This window comes from Acipenser ruthenus, chromosome 1 (genome assembly GCF_902713425.1).
Source record: "Acipenser ruthenus chromosome 1, fAciRut3.2 maternal haplotype, whole genome shotgun sequence".
Taxonomy (NCBI): domain Eukaryota; kingdom Metazoa; phylum Chordata; class Actinopteri; order Acipenseriformes; family Acipenseridae; genus Acipenser; species Acipenser ruthenus.
The window spans coordinates 51,829,016-51,834,963 of record NC_081189.1 but is presented as its reverse complement, the minus strand read 5'-3'; the positions used below and the strand labels follow the sequence as shown (position 1 = coordinate 51,834,963).

The 5,948-nt window shown below is 38.5% G+C and overlaps 1 pseudogene; it reads right to left on the bottom strand.

Moving 5' to 3' along the window:
* Nucleotides 1-930: 930 nt before the first annotated feature.
* LOC131716651 (putative nuclease HARBI1) lies at nucleotides 931-5,517 on the bottom strand (annotated as a pseudogene).
* Nucleotides 5,518-5,948: the final 431 nt, after the last annotated feature.

Sequence of the window (5,948 nt, the reverse complement as noted above, 5' to 3'; positions counted from 1 at the left end):
GGCATGTCATCTGCAGTGACTGGACATTCAGTGACTCTGCTGCAGCCGCCACCAATAATTTTGGACCCAGCAGAGGAACCTACTGATGTAAGTTAATAGTGCCTGGTCATTTCTATACGTAGGCTACATTGCGTGTGTTATCTAAAACGGATGAAATTGTTCCTGAGTTCCTATTATTCCTAATATTCTGTGGCAGACTGCTGATCCAGACGATGATGTGGAGACCATATCAGTGTGCTCTATTCCTGAGGAGGTAAAAGCTACTTCTGAAAACTGAAGTACTATTCCTATTCAGCTATGCTAATCACAGTTGATTAAACTGTCTCTCCATCGAGTGCTACATTGGACTAAACTTTACATTTCTTTAGGGAACTGAACCACACCCAGAGCATGCTGAGCCTGGACCTGCTGGGAATAGAGAGGTGACTACTCATCCAAGACATACCAGTGCCATTGTAGTAAGGAGAGGCAAGACTGTTGTGACCAACTGACCACCACATTAAACTGAATTATGAATGCTGTCTTTTAGAGAGACACCGAAAGCCAGGAAGATGTGAGGTCTCTATACAAGCGCTACCTTCGGCAGGAGATTTCTTATCGCCAACTGAAAATGAGAAAACTAGAAAAGGAGATACAATTGCTTGATTGCTTGAAGAAAGGCTTTTGTCTAAAAACACATTCTGAGAGGTATGGTCTGTCATGGATTACAACTGTACCAAAAATAAATCTTCTGCTTTTCCATTAAACCATCCATGAAATTCCAAATAAAGTATTTACTTTTGAACATGATGTTCTTGTTTTGGCATGCTATTGCTCACGGTTGGCAATGTTTATAAAAACTGGGGGGATCTTAACAAGGCAAAGATTAACAAAAAACAAAAGGAAACAAATCATACATCCATTAAACAAGTGAAATAAATCATACATCCATTAACCAAAGTAGTGGTATGCAATGCGATCCCTTGCAGCTCGGCCATTCTGCTGATTCAGGTGCACCAGATCCACATCATCTTCGGACTGGGCTTGGAAGACTGGGACCCTCTCCTTTTTTATGGACGCAATGTTGTGGAGCACCGCACATGCGCCAATGATGTCGCAGGCTCTGTCTGGTGCAACCCTCAGACCACGAAGACAGTTGAATCATGCCTTTAGTTGCCCAAAGGTCATTTCAATCCGGGCTCTTGTCCTTGCAAGAGCCAAACTGAATTGTGCTTGGGGCCCTAGTGCTGGTTCTGGGTATGGGGTCATGAAGAAGGGTCTACATGCATAGCCTCTGTCTCCAATTAGGACCCCATCATAATGACCTATGAGATGAACACTGTTAGATCATTTCATAAAATAAAAAAATTAAGTAATGATTTCTGACAAGTAAGATTATTTCCTATACCTTCCTCGAATCTCTGGCACAATGTAGACTCTCTGAATATTCTTGAGTCGTGGACAGAGCCTGGCCACTTGGCTTCAATATTTGAAATGAGGCAGGTGGAGTCGCAGATCATCTGACAATAATTGAGGTCAAGTCATGGATGATGTACAGTATTATCCAAAGTCTGACACCTACTGTCTAGCACTGGCATTGTATAATTGTCATTAAAATGTTGGATTATTTACATCAGTTGCTGAATTGTAGCTCATTTTTTATTTCATGTAAGTGATAACGTCATAAGTACCTGTACATTAATGCTGTGAAAGTATTTCCTGTTCACAAAGTCCGCCTCATTTGGTCCTGAGGGTGCCTTGATGGGGATCTGACTGCAGTCCACAGCACCAATGACGTTGAGGAACTCTGCATAATAATGTAGCCTATTTAATAAACGATAACGATGGGATTACCTATTCATTAAATTGCATATAACCTAGTAAATTACCTGCGACTGCATAGAAGTCTTCTTTGATGGTGTTTCCCCTTGTATGTCCTGGAAATGTGATGAACACATTAAGAAATCTCTTTAGGAAGAGATAGACCCTTCGGACTGCACGGCATGCAGCGGCTTTGCCGATATTTTCAGCATTGCCAACTGAGTATAGGAATGTGCCACTAGCAAAAAAGCGCAGCCCTATGCATATTGTCGCAAGTGACGCTGAATCAGCTAGGCTGGTCAGTAAAATATTGACTCCTTTTGCATGGAGGATCTCAGTAGCTACAGCTGTTGGTTCATCAATTGAATCAGATTGAGTTGTATTGTGTCTGCCAACTGATGATGTGAGGCAGAACAGTAATTGGATACCAGAAAATATGGATAACAGTGAGTTTTGGCCTCCTTCAGTGTTCTGGATGGAAGGCGTACCTCGCAAAGTGACTCTGTGCGAACAGAAGGGAATGTATAGTAACAATGTGTACAGATCCAGAACTATTGTACATGGTGCAGAATTAACCCTGACACACAAATTGGAACATAATCCTCTTGTTATGTGTGCATGTAATATGTGCCAAAGCAAGTCATCAGTGACTGGGCCCAATCTTTGTCCAGCCTGTAGTCATTTAGCTAAACACTGTAGAATCTTGTTTAAATGTAATGATTCTGAAGGAATTTCTTTCTCTCATCTAAATGTAGAACCAAAGGATATTAAGAGGATTGAATGCATGAATTGTGAAGGAGGTCACTTAGTGAAATGGGCACATCTAGGTAAATTGGAATGTGTAGGTGGTGTCCCAGCTAAACGTGTCCAAGTATCTTGTAGGTACGAAGTGAGGAAGATGGCGTCTCACACCTGTGATGCTAAACTTTGGATAAAGGGACCTGTTGTCGTTTTCGCGGAACCAACCAGAGCTGAACCCGGCACAGAAGTTGAATCCTGCTGGAAACGTGGGGATATGCTGAATATGTACTAGGCGATTTCAAATGGGAAATGTATTGTAATATAAAAAAATGAAGTGCTAGAGGAGGGATAAAGAAAGAGTATCCTTGTACCACCAGTAGATGGCTCTCTTGCGCCATGAAATAGGTCAGTCTACATATGGTTCTAATTAAACATTTAGCAATCTGAGAATTTTTAAAATATATATATATAATGAACGATTTACCACTTGTATATCTTATCTTCAGAAAGCATGACGCTTGATAAAAAGTACCATTCTGGCAAAAAGTGAACGTTAATAACACCGACAAATTTATGTTTTCCAAAAACAAGATAAGAAAAGAATTCTATACAACAATAAATTAACATTAAAACTGAACAGCCAAGGTCTTAAGAAAAAAAATCCTGTCTTGGCTGGATTTTGTATGAACAAAGAGGAGGGTCAAGCCTAGTTGAATGCAGTTATACTGGCCTATATTTGGATTTAAATCTTAAGAGGGATTCACCAAAGTAATATTATAGCAACTGATAAACATAGGTAAATTAATTGAAAGATTAATCTTATAATGAAACAGGTTCAGTGCTAATTGACACTGTTTATAGTTCATAACAGTTATTTCATAAGATTAATAATGTGTTTTAAGTATTTGCTACAATGAGAAAACATATTATTTAAAACTGACAAGTATTATTGCCTGTTCACAACTTTGCTGTAGTGATAAGAAGATTAAAACCTGGAGCAGTATTCGATTTACTTAAATGGGAAAATGGTACAAGTTTATTCTTCTTTCTATTGAACAATAAGACTTCTAGACATTATGATATCCATTGAATTATAGAAGTTAAAAGGTGTTGTGTTATGTTTTTGTGTTAAGTTTGTAATAATCTACTATAATGTACCTTGTTATTAATCCACTATACTATTGTCTAATGATGGTAGATGGAATCCTTATAATGTGGTTATTTGAAACTGCTGCAGTGAAAAAGGGCCTCATATGGGCTGTAGAGAAAGGAGGGGGTCATCTTACATTCCACTTCAGCAAAATTGCAAATCTCATAGACTTGTAGTGTTAAGGTTTATGGAGTTAGTGGTTTACTACTGATAAGTAAATGTCTTGAAATAATATGCACAAATCATGGCTTAATGGACAGGTCATATATTTAATAAAGTGCTTTGCACAGACTCTGACCTTGGAAAAAACAAGAGACTGTGGAAACTGCTAGCAGTAACATATTCCCAGAGTCAGGTACAGGTCAGAGCCTGGTCAGTGCATCTCTTAAGGGATAAATAATTGTAATGAAAACTATTACCACTTAAACTTAGTGAAACTAAATGACTTGAATATTGTATGAGACAAACTTTTGTCAAATACTCTGTTAGACAATGGTATATGGAATCAAAACTGACTCATTAACAAAATGATGAAACAATATGAAGTTAAAAGAAACACATACCTTTAATTTAGCATAATATAATCACTTAGAAGATGATGTCACATATTAAGAACATCTCTCATATATAACACATATAAAATTAGTGTTTTGCATGCAGTAGTGTTTTTATATTATATTATAAACCAAGATCCTGGGAACCTTGGTTCACTTAACTTTTCAGATAAAGGAGGGGCTCAAAGGAAAGCAAAGAAATGAGATCATAAGAGTTGAAACAAATTCTGAAAAGTTAGTCCGGATCTTTTGAAAACTATTATTTGTAAAATGGATAAGAACTGTCCCACTAGATTAATGATTGGAGTTAATTGAGGCGTCCCATGTATTCCAATGAGACGAAAAACCTATAAAACTCCAGAGTAATTTCAATGGAGTACCACACTCATCCTAGACAGGGCAAGGTGGTCCATCTTCTGCAAGCCAAAACACAATTGAACTGATTTAACTCAGTTTCATTTGCCTGGTGAAGACAGTCCTTTTATCCTTTTACGATTTATATTAAAGGGTAAGCATTAATCAATTATTATTTTATCTCACATGTATTGCATGTATTACTATAAGGGACTCACACTATGTTTAGAGAATAGGAGAACATTTGTTGAATGTGCTGAACGAGGCTACTGGGTGTATTTAGTGTCGTGGTCGTGAGCAGGCCTGCAGGCTGCACGAATACATAAAGATGTATTAAAGTGTAAACGGTAATATCTGTTAAGACACTGGACTGCCCAGAATGTCTGTCAGCTGGGGATATGAAGTAGCCTGTAGCTACTCAATCCAATATTTAACTGTTAATAAACTGAAGGAGTACTGATCATACTCTGATTCGTAAAAACACTTACAGATACATGAGTCTGTCAATTTCTTGGGTACTATATTGGTCATCCGAATATACTCCGGGTCCAGAGCACGAACTATATCCCACTAGGAGTAATAACATCTCTGTCCTCCTAACGTCTCCCCTGAGATAAGAGTGTGTGCTGAGCAAATAAAAAGAGTACGTAAAAGAATCTGAACACGTGGATTTCATGACAATATAGTCTGTGTTACTGTCAACACACTCCTGCGCCGGGTGGTATGGGCAATGTACGGCTCAAGTAGATTTATTAGGTAAATGATACCTTGCCGACCGAATCTATAGCGCTCAAATACAAAAACATCTGAATGATGCAAAGGATCTTGGCGATCCGTCAGTACTCTTTCCCTACGAAAAGCTAATCTAAGTAAAATTGCTCCTTGATCTATGGGATCTCTAAGGAAGGGCGCTGCCATTTTAGAGGGGTGTGTCATGTGCTTTCATTGGGTAGAAGTACAAGTTTTTATACACAGAACTGGCTAACTTTAAGTTAGCCTGCGCTGGAGCAGGTTTAAGATTAAGGATGTGTTGCTATGGTAACTTAGTCGGCCAGACTTTAAGCTTGCTTCGAGGAACGGGAAAGCCAGACTTCTGTCAAGTTATCCTGAGAGTTATCCGGCTAACTCAGTTAGCCAGCTACGAGGAACAGGGTATTTGCCCCCTGTCTGATTTTCTGCATTTTTGCACATTTTTCATATTGTATTTGGTCAGATTTTTTTTGTGGGTTGTAGTAGTATATAGAGGGAGTCTGAGAGAAAAAATGACACCAAAGTTTGGTACTTCTTTCATTTGTTTGGTGTGCAAGGTAATCAAACATGCAATCTGCAGGTGTGAAAAAGTTATTGCC